Source organism: Gavia stellata, chromosome 3, assembly GCF_030936135.1.
Source record: "Gavia stellata isolate bGavSte3 chromosome 3, bGavSte3.hap2, whole genome shotgun sequence".
NCBI lineage: Eukaryota > Metazoa > Chordata > Aves > Gaviiformes > Gaviidae > Gavia > Gavia stellata.
This window is the reverse complement of record NC_082596.1, coordinates 90,247,615-90,269,853: the sequence shown is the minus strand read 5'-3', so window position 1 is coordinate 90,269,853 and position 22,239 is coordinate 90,247,615. Positions and strand designations below refer to the sequence as shown.

The window sequence follows — 22,239 nt, the reverse complement described above, 5'->3', positions numbered from 1 at the left end:
AGAGAGGCATGGCCTGGCAGGCTTCAGAGCAGGACCAGAACCATCTGCATCAACATCCTTAAAAAGGCAGGTGGACATTCAGATTGAAAGCAAGATACTAAACAAGGTTTTCACTGGTGCCTAAGAGTGACAGATGAGAGTCTGCTAGAAAGACTTTGCTTAACATTACCCCTTGAAACAATCTTCACAAATCATTACACATTTTTACAAAAGAGTCAGCAGTTTTAGAAGAACCCTACTGGTCTTTCATCACTGTCACCAACCCACATCATACAAACAGTATTTTCCTTTGTATTCTAAATACATATATTAACCAGCAAGCGGTCCTGTAGAAATTGGAATGACCCCTTAAAGACCCTTTGCCTCTTTAACAAGAAACAGCATTTCGCTGGGAAATCTATCTGAGTTAAGAGAATCACGGACTTAATAGTGCAGGAAGAACCCAAACCTTTACTTGGAAACCAGTTTAAAAATGATTTACTGTTTGTAGGCCTGTAAGAGATGTGATAAGTTTTTTTCCAGGCCCTGGGTTATCTGTCTTGATCTTTCAGGTATCTCCTATTAAGAATCTAAATTAAATTAGCTGTTAAAACACAAGGTTTGTTTTCTATTTCTATTTCAGCAAATTGAATTTGCTCTCTTGCTGTTAAAGCACAAGTAACTAGGTTAGTAAAAAGAAGGTAGAGGTAGTACTAGGAGTTGTACCAATCACAGGAAGATGATCAGGGAAAAAAGCACCTAAGGGTTGAGAACCATATCATGCTGGTATCATGTCCTAGAAGATGTAGTTGAAACTGTATTGATGGAATAAATTGGGTCTGGAAAGCTCATTTGAAGAGTATAGTTACAACAACAGATGAAGTAGGTCATTCCAGGTAACAATTCTGTTATTAATTTCTATCATTCAGTTCTATTTTTTTTTTGCTTACAACACAAATTTTGTAATTTAAACTAACTGTGTCTGCATGCTGCATATCATGCATGTACCACAACTTAAGAGGATGGCGAGTAATAGTCCAAAAAGAAACAACGGCAGCCCTAGTAACTTTAATATTTAAGAGGAGACTTAATGAAGCAATCCAACAGCCATATCATTCTACAATAGAGCCGTACTCCAATATGGCTCTAAATGTCATGGGAAATGACAATGCTTTGCAACTCTTCAGTGGGACAATATTGGAAATACATGGACTGCCCTACAGGGCTGCTGCCACATTCTCCTCAGAGGAGCCTGCAGCAGTGAAACGTGAATTGAGGAGAAATATTTGGATATATATTGCAAAAGAAAGAGAGGAAAGAAAGTTTTCCTGGCAGAAACTTTGTGTTGTGTAAAAGACAACTAACATTTCTAAGCTTTGTGGAAGATATTTTGAAGAGCGACTAGGAAGGAACAGTGAGTGCTCCTGAAGGAGGCTGGGTTCTCAAGGGCAGCAAAGCACTGGTGTTACAGTTATTCTGGAAAATAACTGGAACAGCAAGAAAGAAATTAAAGCACCTGTCACTGCTCTTGTCACCATAACGAATTTTGCCAAGTTGAAAATAAAGAGAGAGGAAAAGCACCCTCTCCTCCACCCCAAACCTCCAATATTTTGCTTTCAGTCTTCGATCAGCAGTTTGATTTTGCCCATGGTGCTGAGAAGCATTGAAACAATACTAACAATGTAAGTCCAACTATGAGAGGGAACATGAGTAGCCCTGTAAATCTATTTTCTTGAAATATGTTCATGGTACTCATTCTTGAGGCTGATAAGATAGAAAGGAAACTGGCACTTACCATCTTGTCATGCCTGCTTTAGATTTTGCCATGGCTTTAGAGAAAGAAAATCCTTGCCCTCCCAACCCTCTCCTGCCATGTCCTCCTCAGAGTGACCTACTCAAGTCTCAGATCTCTGTAGGACTCATAGGAGAGGAGGAAGGTAGTTCTCTCTAGACTAGAATTAGTTTGCTGCAGGCACTGTAGGAAGCATAAATTTATTTTTCACATTTGCTGTGAGCAAATCAGTCACCAGCCGGTCACCACAAAGCCTATTGACATGCATCTCAGAACAAAAGCATGTCAAGAGAAACATAATAAAAAACAATAAGAAATCTAGTTTATTGCTAGTTCTCTAGTCATAACTCAAAGCCATCTAAGGCTCCAATAAGCACAGACACAAGTTCCGATACCTTTATTCTGGTATTTCTCTTCCTTGGATATTCAATTGATACTTGATTAAAGTAATCTTTCTGAAACACCATCATGTCTTTCTTCTTCAGCTTTTTGATCCTGAAACAGAACAGCATACACAGTTTTCTCAAGTGGGAGAAGCAGAGACTTGTTTATCTGCCAATAGCTATCTGGCAATTAATGAACATGTACCATATTTATAGCACTAGTGCATAAGGCTCCTTTGAAAATTTGTGGCCATAATGTTCAGCAAATTGAAACATAACAATCTTTGGAACTGACCCATTCCTGAGGCATCAGTCACAACATCATATATGGGTCTCCCTACCAGTAGGTAGTGAAAAAGTGACAGGAAGAGAGTTGGAACTGAAAGCTTCCTCCTGTTAAGAGAAGGGAATAATTCAGCAATCCCATTCTTGGCGATGGTCCTTGGGCTGAAAGAGAAGTCACAGTAGCTTTCCCAGCTGCTACACTTTCTGAATTTCTCAGGAGAGGCTTCATACCTTCTTTTTCAATGTTGCATGGAAAATGAAGTGCTAATAGTCACCACTTGATGCAGTAGTCCCTTTTGGCATTCGTATGGACAGTTTTGTCTACTCCTGTTTTCTACTTTGCCATAGCAAAGTTGCAGCAGATAGCACATACCACAAAAAAATCTTGTCATTGCAGTCCATTGCTTTTACATTTTCTGTTTAATGAACTGAAGTGTGACACTCTGAGATGCACAAAGATTTCAGATACAGATGTGATTTTTCTGATGTGCTTCATCATTTATTAGATTCTCTTTTGTCTATGTGTACATGAAATGCTCAAGGCTCAGAGAACATAGAATAATTTAGTGTAATGCAAAATTATGTATGTGTTCTACAAACCCTACAGACATTGAACCATTGCAGTGTGAAAATACTTAAATAGGAGGAAAAAAACCCTTTGGAAATTATCTAATGCAACCTTACTGCCTTGTACAATGAATTGGACTCAACTTGCTTCCAGTGTCACAACTAAATAAAACTTAGAAAGGAGAACACCCATTTTAGGTCAATTAGTCCACACATTGGAAAAGTGCAAGATATCCTTCTATAGTATATTTTATAGTAATTCCACTGATCTTAACTGATCTAATCAGACACCACTTTATATGTACAGTGGGTAGGGGCAATTTCATTTTTACATATAATTTCCAAGTTACTTCTAGGTCTGCACAACTCTATGCTCTGACTTGTGTGTGAGTTATGACACAATCAGAAATCCAGGCCTTTGTTGGCGACTATGGTCCAGTCAGGAAAGTTCCGCTCCAATTCCAGAAGCGTGGTCACTCATCCTTTCTTTTTCTTGCTTGATACTGGTAAATGCATATGCAACATAAGGCTAGACAAACCTCAAGACAACATCTAATGCGCTTGCTTGCCCCTAGACAAGATCAAGTATAGTTACATAATTACTGGAAAATATTAGCTAAACTAGTTTTTAAAACCTCAAATGGCAAATGACAATTCTGTTTCTGTATAAACTAATCTGTTCTAGCACTCAGTTGTCCCTACCATCAGGAAACTGCTTCTTAATTTTGAACTCAAAACTTCCTTGACTGAAATAAAAGCCTATTATTTTTTGTCCTATCCACCATGAACATGAAGGAGATATACTCTACTTCATTTTTGCAGAAGCTTTTTAGTTATTTCAGGATCATCGCGATGCCTCTTTCCAGTTGTCTTTTTCCTAAAGAACTCAAATTATTTCAATGTTTTCTGGTAAGTCACATGTTCGATTTCTAACTATTCTCAGGCCTTCACTGATTTGCCTCCAGGTCACTCACATCTTTCTTGAAAGAAAATACCCCAAAGTGGTCATGAAACTCAACATGAAGCTCTGAGACATTTCTAATGTTATACAAAGAGAAAAGAAATCTCTCTAATCCCTGTGCAGTGAGTCCTTCCCTGCCCCTTAGTAGCTTTAAACTGACATACCTTTGCTTATCTACATAGTAGATAGAGCAGGGACACACTGGGAAAAAATACCATAATTTGAATAACCATGGAGGGAAGTCTTAAGACTTCTTATGCTGGAACACAGACATACAAGACAAGTTACAAGACTCAGCCAGTGTTGCAGACATAAATTGCAGATGAGAGAAAAACACAGACTGTTTTCCAATATTGTATTTCCAAAAATGACAAAACATATCAGAATTTAAGTGAAGTCTTCAAACTAAGAGATGCCAACAACATTTCCTACAAAGCCATGATGCAGTGCAGCAGAAAGCAACCAAGAGCACTCTAAAACAATCAGATGGCCAAACACAGATTCAAAATTTCAGCTTGACTTTAAGGAAGAAAGCTGCAAGTAAATGTCTCTCAAGCTATGACTGTCTATTCTACTTTGCTGATGAAAGACGGAATGCTATTTTTATAGCACTCTGTTCCTGCTACTGGACCCAAATCAAACAAGAAAGTAAGTATCAGCCCCAAAGAGAAGGTAGGATTCACACCAATTCACAAGAATTAAAGTTTGTTCAGATACCCTCCCCAAAATAGTGAAAAAAACCCCTCTGTTGAGGAAGCATCATACAACAAATTTCAGGCTTTGTGAAGTAGGAAAAAAACTCATTTATGAGCTGAGTGCTCTGAAAACCTCTGTGCTTCTTCTGGTGCGTACCAATGATGACAGCTTATTTCCAGACTTAGAATGATAAATACTATGTTCAGCTAATAAAAGAAGGAAACTTCTGCCGTATTTAGGTACCTCATAAAGTTAAGAGATTAATTATCACAAATCTTTGCCAAGTCTTTCAATTTCTTCAAGGAGGAAGTCAACATCTGGTTTCCTTGTAGCTGGGTTGGAGAAAACCATTCTGAAAAAATTGGCTTTGTCACCTTCTGGCTCGTAGCTAACCATTGTCATTACTTCTTCTGCCATCTGTGCTTTGATCTTGGGAGCAATCTGCATACAAGATGGGAATGAGTGTTGTTAAGAGTCTTTCTGAAAAAAAAAACCAAACAAAAAGAGCAAAGCTTCTTTCTCCCTCTGCTCTATACCTAGCTTTGCAATATAAGCTAGCATGCTGTTCAACCCAGATCAAAACGTTTCACAGGATTGTGTCTTAACTGAAGAAAGAATTTGTCAGGAGGAGGAGAACAATGTATTATTTTGACTGAGTAGTTTCAAGTGTCATATGACCTTTACTGAAGCCAGAAAGAATTCTGTCTTAAGAAATGGGGGGGGGGGGGGGGGGGAAGTAAATTCAAGACAAGGAAAGACAGTAAGCCCCTAGATTTGAAATGATTAGATAAAGGATTAATGCAAGTGTTTCATTCTGGGGTTTATCTGATAAGTAATTGATGTGACTAATGCTTTCAGTAGTCATACTTTAATATTACAGCTCTACGACTAGTTAGATTACTGTTTGTTTTCTTATCAGACAGTTGCAAACCCTAAGAAGTTTTCGTAATGGCTAAACAAACAAGGGAGGCACTACCATTATAGTGATGTTATCCTACCCCACTGCAGTAGGGGATCACCTACGCCAGTACCATCCTTTCTCCCGCACTTCTTTGCCTGGTCTTGCAACTCCTTGCTAATCCCATGAATGCAGAAGCTATGTACTTCCTTCCACTCCCCTCCCAACTCCACCAAAACACCACAGAAAATTATCATAAATTGTCTTTAGTACCTCACTTGCAGCCCACTGCAGGAGGAAAAATTCATTCAGGCATCATTACGACCGCTCTGGGAATAAGGATAGTAGGAGAGACTCAGCTGGGCTGGGTCATTCAGACTGCAACACAGGGCAAAAGTCAGAGAGGACTGTAGTCATATTAACACATCATGATTTTGTTAATGTTGTTAACATCTGTTTTGTTAACAGATTCAGAATTGTGTTACTGCTGTGGTATTAATTGAAACCTCTCCACTATCACAAACACTTCCAAAAATATTTTATTTTTTTCTTTGGAATATACATGTGTGAGGTTTTATTTCATTTGTCTTTGGATTTGTCCAGTTCTACTTCTGACACTTGATCTTTGCACTTCAGTCAAATGTTGATATTTGAATCCTGATTACACTCAAAAAACCAAAAAAGATTAGACTATTGAGAATTACTCCTAAATGCATTCATAACCTTCAGATTGACTGAATAATGTTAGAAACATTATCTGATGAAGTAATTTATCCTGTTCTGGTCCACTTGGCCTTCCTTTCAGACTTGGTGGGATGTACCAGAAGCACACATTGGTGAGTTCAGGCTTCAAAAAACAAAATAAGTTTATTTCTCTGCTTAGGAAAGCCCAAATCACAACAGAAACCTCTCCTGCTCTTTGGTCTGAAGTGAGAGGACTTGACATATATTGAGCCATACCTGCATGATTTGTACTCCAAGTAACTTGCATTTTTCAGGAATTCTAACCTGTATCTAGAGAACTATTTTTCTGACCAAGGCTGATAATTACTGCAAATCAGTACTACTTGTTACCCTCCTCATCATGCTTGCTTTCTACAGAAATCCACATCTGTTAGAATGTTTCCCTGGAAAATGCTGAGTACTCTGGTCCTTAGAAAGCAGAACATTAAAGCAGATGTTTAATGTTAAACTGTTGAGCTGTTCTGTCCTTATGTGGACCTGAGAGCACAATGCCACACAGAAAGCGGTGTGGATCTCCATTACACATGCAATGCTGCCATTTTAAAATGCTACCATTTTAAAAACAAATTATTCAGAACAGCAACAAAAACAAGGCCATATTTCTAAGTTTCACCTAGAATAAAAATGGTAGAGACAATTACTAGGGTTAAATGGAATTGGTTCTTGTTCTTCTATGCAACTGAACATACGCTGCTGCCTCCAGTCCCCCCCCCTCTTCCCCTCTCCAAAATGTTTCTAGTATGGAAAGGACAAAAGCAATGCATAAAGAGCCATTTGAGTGACATGTTGGCTTTTATAATGACAGGAAATGCATCCCATCTCTTCAGTAAAACATTGATGTAGAAGCAAACAAAAATAAAAGAAACAATGGGTAACAAGTTATTATTTTCTCTTAAGCCCCTGAAAGCTTGATTTTGATCATTCTAATTCTTGTTATATGTCTACATGCCTTTTGCAGTTGTTCTCCTTCCAAAGCACTCTCCATCAGCATAGCTTTCCTTACAACAGTTATAGTGATGATTTTAAGAAATTAATACAGCTGCCCTTTTCTCCATGCTTTAAAAAGCATGGTTACCCTGGATGAACGTTGTGAAGCTTGAAGGGTCGTATACCAAAACAGGATTTCAATACTGTGACCTATGGTTTTGAACTCAATTCACCTGTCCTTCGCCGCTTACAAGTTTGACTTATACTTTAAAATTCTTTAGGACCACTGAACTGTTAAAGAGACCAGCTAAAGGATAGATACTTGCAGGATGTTTAGCAGCATGTTTAGCTTCACCATTAGGCAGATAGGAAACCTACATGTTTTAATCTAAACAGGACACTTAATTCAAATAACTCTGGAGAGGGGAGATGAACGCCACAGCCATATAATTTCTAACTCGAATGGGACTCGTAATAAAATGTGCTTCTTAATATTTCCTCCTACAGTCCAATTTAAAGTTTAGTTTTCTCTTTAATGTCATATATCTTTCAGTCTGAAACAGTGAAGGAAGTGTGTTAAGTTTCTGGAATAAATCTGTATTTTCAGAGTCCTTTCCTACCTGGAAACAGGCTGGAACAGATAGCCTGTGTGTATCTGGTTACAAGATTGTAGAAAATCCTAGTAAAACAATATAATGGTCACTTTCTAATGATATATGTGCAAATAACTCTTTAGGAAAATTTATTTTTTTCTTTCTAACTGGACTTTAAAAGAAAATAAACAGGACTAAAAACCTCTCCTTGCTCAAAGCCACACCTCCATCAACCGAAGAGAAACAAAGCTTAACGAAGCAGCAAGAGGATCTTTCCAGCTTAAACCCATGAAAATTAACAGCCAAACATGCGAGGAAGCTTCATGTGACATTCAAGGTGATCATTCCCCCAAATGTGCTTTTTAGGCATTTACTTTTATTTCTAAGACAATGTGTTTCCTGTTGCTCCTGTGGCTAAGAATGACAGCACAGACCTTGGTAAACCTAACCACCAAATAAGCAAACCTGTTAACTTCTCATAGTAGTATCTCATCGGTAAGTTGAGGGTATTTGCCATATAATGTCAACGTTAAAGACTATAAACACCTACAGACAATTAATGCACCCACCGCAACTTTATCCTGTGGCTTGTCTACATGAGAAAATAAGTGAGGATTTATCTAGGCTATAGAATAATGCTACATTCCCTCCGTGGGCTCCCAGCATCTCCATGAGAGGTTGGTTGCTGCATTTTGAAAGCTACTCCGTGTTGAGTATTTGAAGAACTGCTTGCATAAGGAAATAGAAATAACTAACATGCTATAAATTTACACCTTTCCCTACTGCATGCTGACTTCTGCAAATAAAGCTCTCGGACACACTGAACTCTACACACTGTACTAAGGTACCTAGCAGCACAAAGGATGATTTAACTTTTACTAAGGTATATTCTGTTTGCCAGGCATTAGTTTGGCAAGCAAGCTTTGCTGTTGAAAGAATGGCAGCTTCCATAGGTATTTTAATGAAAAGGTGAGAGGAGCGAGTAGTCTGCTCTTCTAGTTTATACAAAGAGACAATAGTTAGAATAACAACTAACCCTGGGATCTGATAGAGACCCTCTCAAATCTTTTCATTCAGTGTACATCCAAATATTTACAACGGCTTAGAAAAAGAAGTCTGGGTTTGTTGGAAGAATCCTAAATCAGATACTGTATCATGTAAACCTGATAACCCTGCCTTTCAATTTTAAATCTTTAAATTTATAAATGCATAAGCAAATATAAGCTTGGCTTACACAACCTTGCAGAACTATTTGCTCCTTTTTAGAGAGAGTTTTCTGAAATCCGGAAGTGGGCTCAAAGACATTGCATTGCTTTTTAGGTGTTTGCTAACAAAATAATGCTTTTCTTGTGTGTCTAAGAATCTGTAAAAGACATGCATCCATTTTATGCTCTTCTTGAGCCCTCTCTGACTTTTTGAAACTGTTGAGAAGTGGACCTGATCACTGTCCTTGCACACCTCTCCTCTACAGAGTATGCTTGTAGGGTAGGATCTCAAGGAACATGTTTCTCTACCCATTTGACACTAGTTGAATAGGAAAGCTTCTCCTCTTGACCACATAATGGTTCTGGAGCAGGAAACCCCTGAGATGTAAGCTCCACAGTAGAGGACAAGGTTGGCTATACAAGCTATCAGAAAGCTCCAAAGAAAGAAGTAGTTAAAGAACTGATTCTTCTGTCTGAGTGGTAAGCCAGCTTTCACGCTTCTAGGATTAATGGGACCTCAAACTTGCTCAACGGAGTCACCCAAAGTGCATTGTGATAGAAAAGTGGTCCCACTCGTGTTACCTTTCCACAGATGAGGAAGGCTGAACACTGAAACAGAGCTGCCATCAGCGTGTGTGGATTCTAAATAACAGAATGGGGCATAGAGATCAAATGGAATGTAAAGCACTATCCAGATGTTAAAGGCTGCATCTCTTAAGTGCTGCAAACCATTCCCATGCAGATAGAAGCTTATTAAATAGTTATGTATGACCACCAGTTTGCACAGCACAAAATTCGTGCTATATGTTATAGCCATGCTCTTCACCACAGTACAGTATAGACTCCCCAGATTAGACTGACAGTAAAAATAACGTACCTTCACAGCAGCACTATGGGCTAATTTGCCCCGATTGTGGGATTTAAACTACTTGCATATACCGACACAGCACTGTGGTCTACAGTATAAATACACTCTCAAAAGGCTTGCAGTTCTAGATCAGGGATATAAGATAATGAGTTACGGTACAGAAACTGGGAGACATCATCCTTAAGAGGAAAGCACTTCCAAGAAGAAAATTAAAGGAAAAAAAAGGCTGACAGTTGATGAAGAAATACGTTATTGTGGGATTTTTTAAGCACAAGCAACAGCTTGATGAAACTATAAGACTTGTAGCAGGAAAAGAAAATACATGGAAGATATGTTCAAGAAAAAATTAATACAGTGAGAGGGGAAAGAAATCAAAGAGAGAGGCTGGGATGTTTTCTTAAGGGGGCCAGGATTGTTTTTTTTTTTCCTGTGTTTTTTCGGTTTGTTTTGTGTGGCGTTTTTTGGTTGGATTTTGTTGGGTTGGGGTTTTTTGGGGGGGGTTACTAGTTTGTTTTTATTTTTTCCTAAATACCACATGTCATTGCATAGTGACAGAAAGCAGGGAAAAATTCAAAGCAGTAGCAACATGGTGAGAATGACAAGAGAAAAAAGCTTATCTACTCTGAAAGAAAAAAAAATACACCATGTTCTTGTGCTCACCTTTCAATGCTGTTGAGTTTAAAAGAATGTTTCCCAGACATCATCAGGCCACCACCCCATGCAGCCTGCATAAAATGATTCACTGAGTTACTCATAATAAAATAGGGAAAGGTTTGCAACCATCATTAAATATTTCATCTTAGGAATATAAACTGCTCAATGAATTGTTCAAGTATTATACAGAAACAAACTCGAAGAGGAGAAGAAACTTACAGCTTACCCTCTTCCCTCAGCACAATTAGAGGACAAAACCAATATATTAAAAAAGAAAGTAGGTTGATGACATATGGCAAGTATTATAAAGGGCTACAGTACGCCAGTGATCTTCTATACCACTCTCTTGTTTATTACAGCAGATAATAAACTGGTTGTATTTGATTCAGCCTCTAGTTATACAAGTAGTCCTACTGGTTTAATGCATCAGTAAGATGAGCAGGATTTAGCACCATTACAAGAACTCAAAAATACCAAGGGTTATATTCTGGTCACCTTTATGCCAACCCAGATTTCATTATTTTCAGTGAAGGCATGATTGCATATGAAAGTAAGTTTGGTCTTTAGCTACAAATAGTTGGGTTATGTGGATGTAAGAAGAAAATTTGCCTTTATATTAGTTCTGTATTCTTTATTCACTGTAATCATCCTTCTCAAATATCTTGAGCTCCCACCTCTGAAGTACCAAACAGCAGCTATCAGAGCAAGGCAGCTTTACAACAAAGTTTCCTATTTTTCCCCACATAATTAGTCTGACATCCTCTTTCATATTTTGCAGAAATTAGAATATCTTTACAGGACACAGTGATTTCAGTGGAATAAGTTCATTATACTTCTATTATACTGTCATTGTACTATGGAAGAAATCAATGCTATGCATATCAATATTCAACTGTTCTTACGTGCAACAGCCAACATTTCCTTAAAATGGTTTCCTAATATTACTCATGCAAGCCTATTTATAGGATTTATCTAGAAGTTTTCAGGAGGGGCTAATGGACTAGAGCTCCTATAAACTTAAAAACCTGAAACAAAAATTCAGACTATTTAGTAAACACAATACCAAAGTTGGCTAAAGATATAAACCATAATTATTCATACCTCTTCACAACAGCAGCAAAACCCCCAAAACAAAACTAGCTACTTTGCCCCCTACACCCACGTACTTATACCAGAGCTAAGATTTTTGTTTAGGAAGCGTAATCAACATTACTTTGTTACAAGTCAAGTACCTTGAAATAGGAGGGTAAACTGAATGACAAATCTGAAGACAGGCAGTAACTCAGGAGCTCAAATGTTATATGCTGCACAGGTAGTGTGTTTAATTTTTGGAGTTGGCTTAGCTGATGCAAGAACCATCTTAGAAGTGGTACGTGCTATATTACTGGATGAGCGCAGGCAACCTTTTTTGTTAACAAGCACAACCTATACTGAAAGATTATATCCTCTTCCGTATTTTTTTCTGATAGCAACCCTTCAGGCAAATAGGCCATTTGTTTCATAATCTCAGCAAAGCTGTACCTACAGAACTAATTCCAGTTGTTAAGCTTATAAGCATGCCAAGCATTATTTCCAGAAAGCCTTACATCCACGTGCATCCAGAGCTTGTTCTTCTTAGACATGTCAGCAATGTCAGAAAGGGGATCAAAGGCTCCATAAATGGTGGTACCAGCAGTGGCACTGATGAAATGGGATGTGACCCTGAAAGTGATAGAAGATTCTGCAAGTCCACATGAGCTTAAAAACATCTCGGAAAACCTATTATGCTTTCCTCATATCTCTAGCAGAACTTATCTCTATAATTAATAATGTACTCTCCCATCTCTTCCCATTTCTTAAATTCCTATTCCATTTCAAGGTGAACTGGAAAAAAAGGGTGCTCTTCCAAAAAAGAAAAAAACCCCCAAAATATAGTGGCACTTTATCTGTAGGACTGCTTCTATTTGTGTGTGAAACAATCTTATATATCCGTAACACAACATAAGCCAAGTACTGTCGTCCATCAGAAAACTTCCATTACTTTTAATCAGAAGGTATCCAAAGACACCACAAGTTCTTACTTAAGTGCTTTTGCAAACGTAGATCCTATTCCTGCTGTGGTGCTAATGTAGCTGAAGAACATTTTCTGAGCTTTCTTGGCTCTCCCCCCAAATGCATATACAGGTGTTTCAGCCATGTGAAAAACAACTGAACAATAACAAAATCCTTCATTTCAGATTAACCTGAAATGAAATATTTAAGCATTGAGTACCACAATAATTTTAAGTTGCTTTTTAAAACAGCTTAGCTGTGAGCCAACACAGAGTCAACATGTTTCATTTAAAAATATATCAAAGCGAAGCATTTCAAATTTTCCTCCATTTGGAGAAAACTGGCTGAAACAGCAGGCCAGAATTTGACGCAAATTAACAGACAGTTCTCATTCTCTTCAAAAACTGATTTTCCAGCTATTTTATTATTTCCTGGGGGGGTGGGAATATATCCTACTCTGTCTTTTACAATCAGTATCAATGTCAATTTTATGAGAGTTAACGCTGCCAGATTTCAGATAGCATTGTTGGATTCAACTCCACATTAACATTAAAAATGAGAGTGAAAACAACAACCTGTCTTTTCATTTTCAGTATTTCAGCCTTCAAATTAGCTGGAATCATTTTCCCAGCGTCAAATATTGAGAGGAAAAATCCACAAAGAAAATAATGTCATTTATTCTTCTGATCAGTCTCTAAATATACAGGAATTCAGGTATCAGATTCTACTTCTAAGACTATTCATAGTACTCTATGTTCCTTATTATTTACCATGCTACTAAGTTCATGTCATCTGCAAGTTTTACCAGCCATAATTTCATGTCATCATTAAAACTGCTGAGAAAAACAAAAAACAGCACTAGAGGAAGAACCGATTCCCAAGTTCATCTTCCTCAGCCCTTTTGCATTCAAGAATTACCTAAACTTTTGTAAAAAGCGATCACATGCCATCTGTGCATAGAGATCCTTCCAATCCTTTTGCGGGGATTGGTGGCTCGCTTGGTGTCTTTGATGACTTACAGCCTCAGCCCCCGGCGCGGGCGAGACCCGGGTGCGCAGCAGCCCTCCTCGCCTCCTCACTCAGGCCAGTTGGGTTGGCAGGAAGAAGCTGGAGCACCAGTTTGCTCATCAACACTGCCTCATGGGACCGTAGCCAACCTTTTCCTTAATATTCACCCTAGGGACAACTACATTTACCAAGGAACCACCTTTTAAAGCCATTTATGGTCTGGGGGGCTTCTTCCCCAAACTAGAAGTCAGCTGTCATGGCCAACCTCTTTCAGGGCAAAACCTTCCAAAACCTTTTTCACTGCCCTTATTTAAAATTTCAATGATGTGGTTTTTTTAATTTTGCTCCGGGTGCAGGTGCCCCGGTGCTGGCGGCAGTGAGGGGGCTGCAGAGGCGACCCCTGTGAGGAGCGGCCGGTGCTGCCCCCTGCCGGACACAGCCGGTTCCCGCCGGCTCCAGCGGCCCCAGCGCAGGGCACAGCTGAGCCCCTCAGCCGCGGCGGGAAAGCCCCTGTGAGAAAGGGCGAAAGGCTGCCCGGCAGCCAGGGCTGAGGGAAGCGGGGTGAGAAACAGCCCTGCGAGCCCCGAGGGGAGGCCGGGAGGAGGGGAGGAGCAGCTCCAGGCGCCCCGGCAGAGGTGCCCCTGCAGCCTGGGAGAGGGAAGTGTTTCTCTCAGTTTTGATTATCAGTGAAGAAAAGTTACAGACATAAGAATGTGCTAAGTTTCTGAATTGCCTGTCACGTCTCAGAGCAGGGATTCAGAGACTGAGTCAACAGATTCAGTCATTGAGACAACAGGGAGTGGCGGCATCAGGTATTTTAACCTTTCAAAAGTAAGAATAACAATGATAGACAGCAATATGAAAATAAAGCACTGCAGGGAATACTACATTTTTTCCAGACATGTTAGTGATTCCTATCCCCCTTCACCTCATGCTTTCATGGACAGAAGCAACACCACTCTCCGCTGACTTTTCTTTCTTCCCCTCAATCTCAATGTTATGTCACATGATATGACCATACATCATATAACGGTGGCCATCCTCCATGTTGCAGAGCAGCAAAACAGGGAGAAATACACCATCTGGAAATGCTTCAGTTTGCCCTGCTTTCTCAAAAATGAATGGGGTCAAGGAGCCAAGGAAAGCCTACAGCAATGCCTTCAAATTCTGGGATTTGGGAAGGGAGGGGTGGGGAACATGTATGTGTGTTGACCAGTGGCCCTCTTAAATGCCTATGACATCTCAACCTTAATAATCCGATTGTGCAAAAGAGGATAAACCCTGAAGTAGAGAGTGTCACAGAAAGGAATGTTGCTTTTTAAGTACAGGTACTACAAACTGAGTTCCATATAGCCTTCACAAGATGCTGCATTAAGCAGAGAAGAAAATGTGAAGAAAGGTATCAAAGTTTAAATACAAACAGTTGGTTCTCATCCCTTATGTAAGGTCTAAGAAACAAAACAGATCTCCCCTCATCCCGTCCCCCAATTTTGTTTCACGATGCTTCCCCCCCAGAATTTGACAGCACACTTTGACAGCACACTGGGCATCACACAGTTTGTAACGAGAGCAGGATGAGGGCTTCCCCTCCCCACCTCAAGATTCCCAGTTTGCATTTTGACAATGCCAGGAAATAATGAAGAATTCAGTAGTAGGTGGTGTGGGTGGTTTGTTTATTTTTCAGTGAAATGCAGCTTAAATATTGTTTTAACAAGAAAAAGCCAGAAGCAGAACTAGAGAGATGTACCCTAAAGCCCTGAACATATTCCAAGAGCAATGACTAGAAAAGAAGTATGTCTGTAAACCTCTCCTTGAAACCGCTACTGCATCCGCTCCACTAGCCTTTTGTAGAGGACAGAAGGTCACATTCCAGTGAGAAGGAAAAAAACCCCTTCTAAACAAAACAGTAGAGGTCTGAAATGAAAGTAATTCAGACAGACTGAAAATGGTAGTGGGTGCTTGGACAGAAGCTCAGAAGAAGATAGATTCCCGCCAAGGCTGCCTTAGCTTAAGAGGCCAGTTCCCCACCATCTGTTCCAGTGCACCCAAATCCCTTTGGGCAAATCCTTTTGTGAAAGCAAAGGCAGGTCTCTTGCACTCTCTTCTGTGCCCCAAGGAGGCATTCTGATATGAGCAAGGGCCTCCCACCCCACCCCAAGCTCCTGGGCTGCTACTGCCCCAAGGAGACAAATGCGTTACAAGTAGGAGCACCTGGAAAATTATCACACCCCTGGAAAGGCTGAGTTAAGAAAGGAGGAGTCTATCTTATCCCACATCGTTTTTCTTCCCCATGTTTCCTGAAATGGCTGAGCAATGCATTGCTTTTTGCGCAGAAGACAGTGGCAAGAACACCTAATCCCATTCTCTGCCCAAAACACTTTCTGCCACCTTAACTCACACCAAAGAGCACCATCTCCTAGAGGCAAATAAGCAATGAGATTGTGGACTATATCTAGGAAAGTCCAATAATTTTTACTCCATTTTTTTTCCTCAGGCACAACAGCCACTTTTTACTTAAACTGAACAGGGTACGAACTACAAAAAGCAACTTGTAAAACTGAACCCTGTTTTTATGAACAGTGAGTTTTGTTCAAGACAGTCAGTTCATTGTATAAAATGGGATTCTTGCTAGGAAACAGAACCAAAGGCACACTGCATCAAAGGAAGTTAAGCGCAACAAAACATTCTTGATAGGCATGGCATGTCTTACCTTTTATCACAGTTCAGTGTAATTACATTATCCATCCCAAATCCAAGAACTGCTACTACTTTCTTCAGTGAATGGCTCTTAAATAAGAAGAACAAAAAGTTTGAAGAGGTTTACATGAAATATAAATGGTGTATATACATATATATATGTTTACGTATGGTATATGCTCCTCTTCGTTCTTTCTGTCCTAAAGAAATACATTGTGCATGACTCAGTTATGTTAAAATGCCAGCATTAAAGAGGAGCCCTGTTAAATTTCACCAGTGTTCTGTTGGTTTGTGTCTTCAGCAGGAGCAGCAACATATCCTTCAGAAGCAGCTGTCTGTCTTCTGTAATGCGTTCAGTTGTTCTACACTGTACCATGCCTATAGGAAGCTAACAGTTTTTCCTCAGATGGTTTCATAATACATTCTGATAAGAAGATCACGTACGTGTGTGTGTGTGTGTATATGTTTAATCCTAGATAATTAACTTAAGCATGGCACTCAGCAATTTACTAAACAGTTTCACAGAAGCAATTTTGGAATGTTATTATTATTGAGCAAGACTGTCATAGCTATGCAATATCATTAACCATTTAAATTATAGTAGTAACGCAACATTTATATCATGAATACTTACTAAGTGGCATGATGAATACTTACTAAGTGGTTGGTTACTTTAGCACTGGTTAATGCAGTTAGTCCTAAAGCCATAGGTGAAAGCACTGAGATATATAACTACTTAGAATTTCTCAAATCAAACATTACAGGATTTGCATAATATAAAGCAATAAATTTATCTGAACTATTCTCCACCTTTTTTTTTGGGTATTAGTATACTTGTCTTTAAAGTGGAAAACTAAAGCCGTTAAAAACTTTGCTAACTGTGTTATCACATGCCTTCACAGTGACAAAATGAAAAGCAGGCAGGGAGCATTGCCCTCTGAAATGACATCCCCAAAAGACAGCTGAAGCAGCAGCATCAGGATGATGCTCATCGTCACCCCACTGTGTGCATGCACAGCTACAGGGTCACACTGTCCTCTCCAAACACCTGCAGGGAGGCAGCCAGTCCCCACAGAGCGTCCATTTGGATCTCTGAAATTTACAGGGCAATCTACTTTGCAATTTAAACTTTATTTTATGAGCTTATTAAGAATGACGACAAACATGACAAACAGGAGCTCAATCTCCTTTTGCCCAGACTAATCTATCAATCTTGTGACTTCACTTATTCACGATTTAAGTCCTAAGGTTTCATAACTTATAACCCATAACTCTTAATTCAGGCACCTATGAGAAAAAAAAGAAAAAAAGGGATTTAGTTACCTAGCTGACAGTGAGAGTACTCATCCATCCTTCCTGCTCTATCATGGTGCGGGCATCCTCTGTGTCACAGCGGGAAGCATGAAAGCTTCAGCAGTCCAACTGCTGTTGGATCCACTTCAAAAGTTTTTTGGGTAAGCTGATGTTTTATACCTTCCAGCTTGGAGGTTTGGTCTATACCATTTCCATAAGTTAGCGGATTCTGAGGAAACTGCCAGACAAAAATTACCACTGCAGGAGATAGCAATTTGCGCGTGATAATGGCTGCATAATGGCCATTTTGCTCCTTCTGGCCAGCAGTTCTTCCTACGTGGTGCTCTTGCTTTGACCTAATGGCACTGCTCCCGGCATACGTCAGGCCTTAGCATGAGCTGGGTTAGTCAAAATCCAAGCAGGAGTTGAGTGAACAGTTACAAGTGCACAGCCCCAGCACTGAGGGGCACGTCCATCCCACCTACATTGCTGCTGCAGGGTGTCCTGGGAGAGTCCCTGAGGCAGGGCTGGGAGTGGTGCAGGGAAAGCAGGAGAAGGACCGCCCAGCTGGCTGTGGGGCATCCTGGTCCTACCAGGCAGATTCTCATACTTGAGGAAGAAATGCTCAGTTTTGCTGATGCTTTTGAGACCCCAGTGTCAGCTTTTACACCCAGAGGGTGTTGCTTTCTTCCTTTCACAAATCCCTTTAGTGAAGGTCAGGCCCAAACAGCTATGTGACAAGCCCATTCAACTGGGCACACAATCCACCCAACTTCCTTGGCTTGGGATCAAACCCTGGAAAACTTTTCAGTGCACATCACAGCTCCTTTAAAAGGTATTTGCAGCAGCAACACAAGCCAAGCACCCAGTGACTTGGCCAAAGCAGCTGCAGGGCAGAGCAATGTCACCCAGATGCCCTCTGTGTGCATTACCAGCACTTTCTTTGTGCCACACAGCTACAAGCAGGAGTAGCCTGGTCACCTGCTCACCCATCTTTGCCCCTGGTTCAGGTGAACTGTGCTCTCCATACTTCTCCATAACAAAGAGCCAAGCGGTACTCTTGCTAAACAATCGGAGTTCAAGGAGCATCTGGATGATGCTCTTAGTGATATGGTTTAATGTTAGGTGAGGAGCAGGGAATTGCACTCGATGATCCTTATGGGTCCCTTCTAATCTGAGATATTCTATGATCAGAGCAAAAGCTTTTTTTTTTTAATAAAAAGGGACCAAAAAAAAAAGATTTAGTGATACCACAGGGTTCATGAACATCTGACAGTTTTCGCAGTTGTTTATTATTGGCAGGGAAAAAAATCCTGAAAAGAACACCCCTACACTTAATTCTGATATTCATATTCCATGTCAAGTTCTTTCAGCTGAGAATGATTTTACTTTTGAAATGTCTTTAGGTCTTTGTACTGTAAAAAAAAAAATCAAATTCAGTATTAGCAGTTCTTTTTTATTGAAATGAAATGTTTAATTCAAACAAAAAGCTGTTTGATATTCTTATTTGTAAAGGAAATAGACATACTTGGTTTTGGCTAATGAATAACGATTTTTTTTCCCTACTCTTTGAAACTGTCAAAATTACAATGACTAGGTAAAAAAAGAAAGAAAGAAAAAAATTAAAAATCGCTGTGTGCCCTTGAGGCTAATTTGCTAATAAAGATCAGCAAGATATTATTGCTCCTTCCCTTCCCTGCAATAGCAAGCAGGAAAAGAGACTCAATTCAGGGGTCTGCCTTTCTAGACTACGTGCTTATGCAGACCATGCTGTCCCATGCAGACCATCATATGATTTAAGGATCATCTAAGGTTCAAATACTTGCAGGATGTGGATGCTTACATTAAATATCACAAATTCAAGTGACTCAGAAGGACATTAACACCGCAGGCTCAAATCTAGGACCAGAGGTTCCTGAATCACTAAGAGTATTTTCCCCACACACAGAGTAAAAAACATTTGGGATTTTCAGAAATCACAGGCTGTGCGCTTTACCACAGGCATTACAGCACTCCTGACTGATGATGTGCCATGGGCAGGAAGTTTATGGAGCCTTACTGAGGTGAGATACTTATGTGTTCAGAAACAAACAGCACAACATGTGGAAGTGCAGCCATGCCTTTAGTTTTAACCTCGGGGAGACTTGTAGCAAACCAACAAAACAGTGTAGAGGTTTGATATGGTCCCACCTAATGGCATGGAAATGACAGAAGTTGTTTGAGTTTTGAGTAGTTTATTCTTTTGCAGAATCTAAACATTGCGTTCTTGGAGATCTTAGGCCAGGATCCTCAGTGTGAGCCATCATTCTTCCAACCATATATTAATTCCCTGAGAGGCGAGAAACTAAGTCTCCAAACACTTCCCATGCTGCCTGCTTGCATAGTCTGCCTCCTGCAGTCAGATCCTCTCCACTCTAGCCCATTTTGTACTTCCTCAGTTTTGATAATGCTAGAAAACTTAGCCTGGGAAGGGAAGGATATTTTTTTCCTAATTATTACTTAAACAGTTGTACTTTTTAGGCCCATTTGACCCTCTTCCTCTTCCTTCATCCATCAAGTCCTATGCTTTAGCAGAACAACAAAGAACTGAGGAGGAGGAATTAGTTGCACCCAAGTCGTTGCCACTGCAGTTAACGTCTTTTAAAAAGTTTATTATTTTCTTTTATTGAGACTGATTTCTGATATCTAATTGAAGAAAAATTTAATTCTAGTACCTCCAAATCTGGAGATGCTTCTATCTGGGATTTTTTAGGCTGAGAAAGTATTTTTACCACATTTTTGCAGTATTTTTCAATTGTCACAATTTATGTGTTGAAATTATAAATAGTATTTAAAAAAAATATAACCAAAGTTACCTGCCTTCAAAACAGTTCCACTGCTGTTTGCTTCTAGATTAAAATGAAAGTACAAGTTATTTGCCTATCTCACTGCAAGCTCTTTTGCCCTCTCGAAAACTCATCCTCCTCTAGAGCCTGATTTAAGTACAAAGTCTCTCTCAATTCAGTGGGGCTAGAAGACTTCACAGGCTGACACAACCCATAAACAGGGTTAATTACCTTGCTCTACTTACTTGGAGAAAATACGCCATGTGCTTAAAATTCCCTCCATCCTATAATTTCGTGCAATTTCTTCAGAAAAATCTGCTCCATGATAGTGAACTATATATACACTGTGGTGTTTTTTTTTTTTTTACAAAAGTAATAGCTTATTTTAAGACTATTTCATGATGCAGAAGAAACATAATCAAATGGAGGTTTTGATTTAGCAAGACCAGAGAGCACTAATATTTGCCTTTCTGCAGAGGAGAAGATGCTGCATTTCTGATAGACATGTTACGGGGTCACCATACAGTCTGTGATTGTACCTACTGCTTCTAAAAACTGTAGTTCACATTCAGGCTTTTTCTACAAAATTTACTTAATTTATGTGTGAGCTGTGAACTATAGCTCCCTGGACTGCAACATTCCACCGTTTCAGAGTCATACCTAAAGCTATTTTTGCTGAAAATTAACACTGGAGTGTGTAGCACAGTCTTTGTGCCATACCATCACATTTGAGACATTCTGCGTGGGGTCTGTGGTAATATTGAGTGATTACAATAACCCCAAAGCATCAAGTACTGATTTAAGGTAAAATTACAGTCCTATCAATTTATGCTCTGTGGAGCGAGGGGGTTTGACAGCTACCTGATGCGTGTTGTAGAGGGAGTTAAAAATTCTTTAACCAAAATTGACCTGTAAGACAGACAGTCAGGAAACCAGTACTGCCTAATAAGGTCCATTTAGTACACAGACATTATTGTGCAGTACCAGCCCACTTCACCGTACAACTCTAAACAGGTCTGAAGATAGACACAGCTCCTAGCCAGTAACAAGTATTTACATGGGCTTGGTGAAAGGCTTGCAGGCTGTTTTCTGTTACTGGTAATGCAGAGGACAATACACTGTGCTTGGCAAAAGTGAATTACATAACATGCAAAAATACCTCACTGTTTGATGACTTGCATGGAATTGAAATCAGTTTTACTTAGTTTATGCTGCTGTATTAGATTACAAAGCCATACAGATTTTTACCCAAAACCAGATTTGAGAGGTGCTTATAAGGTATAGTTATGCACTGTTGCCTAGTACTAGAGCCCAAGGGAATGCTTTCTGCTTTTCCTTTAATTGAACTTTCCTATAAACTTTCCGCCTTTCAATTATTTTAAAATACATGGCTACAACCAACCTGATGCAATAAATTTATTCAATACAGACTGACTAGACATGGCACTGAAGCACTGGTATTTTCTAGTTAAACCAAAGTTGTAACACAACAGTTCTATAAATTTAGCTTAGAATGTCAAAGAAGGTAATTATAGTCTAACCAGCCCAGATTAATATATCACAACACCACCTGAACTGAAAACAAGACCAGGATAACTTCAACCATTAGGTAACAAGTAGCAATAGGAATTTTCTTTGGAGGACAAATATCGGAAGCTGAGTTTTAAAGCAAGCAAGAAAAAAGCTCTGAAACTTCAGGCAGAATTCTGGGTGGCTTTTTGGCATTCTGCATGCAATTTTTTTTCCATATGGCCAAGTTTGCCTGGAGCGCAGAAATTTAGGCTAATAAGCAATAAGCTATGTTTGCATGCCAGATTGTCAGAATGATGCTCA

At 39.5% G+C, this 22,239-nt stretch overlaps 1 pseudogene; it reads right to left on the bottom strand.

Moving 5' to 3' along the window:
• Positions 1-2,112: 2,112 nt before the first annotated feature.
• On the bottom strand, positions 2,113-20,730 carry LOC132316774 (glutamate decarboxylase 1-like; annotated as a pseudogene).
• Between the last annotated feature and the right edge of the window lie 1,509 nt (positions 20,731-22,239).